The sequence below is a fragment of the Buceros rhinoceros genome, unplaced genomic scaffold (assembly GCF_000710305.1).
Source record: "Buceros rhinoceros silvestris isolate BGI_N320 unplaced genomic scaffold, ASM71030v1 scaffold16530, whole genome shotgun sequence".
Classification (NCBI taxonomy): Eukaryota; Metazoa; Chordata; class Aves; order Bucerotiformes; family Bucerotidae; genus Buceros; species Buceros rhinoceros.
The window spans coordinates 75,017-75,614 of record NW_010389286.1 but is presented as its reverse complement, the minus strand read 5'-3'; positions in this window follow the sequence as shown (position 1 = coordinate 75,614).

Here is a 598-nt window from a genome sequence, read left to right as displayed (position 1 = left end):
CTCCAGCAGCACCCGCCACCCCCGAGGAAACACGCTGGCCCCAGCCACCCGCTGGTATTTATCACTTTTATTTGCAATACTTTAGGTCCAAGTTTCAAACTGCAATATTTTTACACTCAAGACACAGTCATGCACAATCCATATTTCAATTTTTCTATTGCTTCAACCACAATTTAAAATAACTTAATGTTGGAAACAAAACCCCCAAAAATCTTAAAAAAAAAACAAAAACAAAACAAAAAAAAGGGCGGCTGCTGAGGTCAGTCAGATGGATCCATACCATCAGCACACGTACAAAGTAAATAACTTAGTTCTCTCTTTAAAAAGATCCGTTACCTCTTAATCCAAAGTTACAGAAGAGTTTTCACTACACAGTTGGTTTTTGTTTTTATCTTTCATCTTTTTCTTTTTTCTGTTTTTTCATTTTTTTCTTTTTTTTTAAACAGATAACACATCCTAAAAAAAGGAATGTACAGCAAAATGAGATACATTTCTGATCAACAGTGGAAATGTGGGCTCCTCCTCTGCTTTTGTCGGGATACCCTGAAGGAAAACAGAAAGCTCTCGCAGCCCCCAGTGCCGGCGGAGGCTGGAGGTC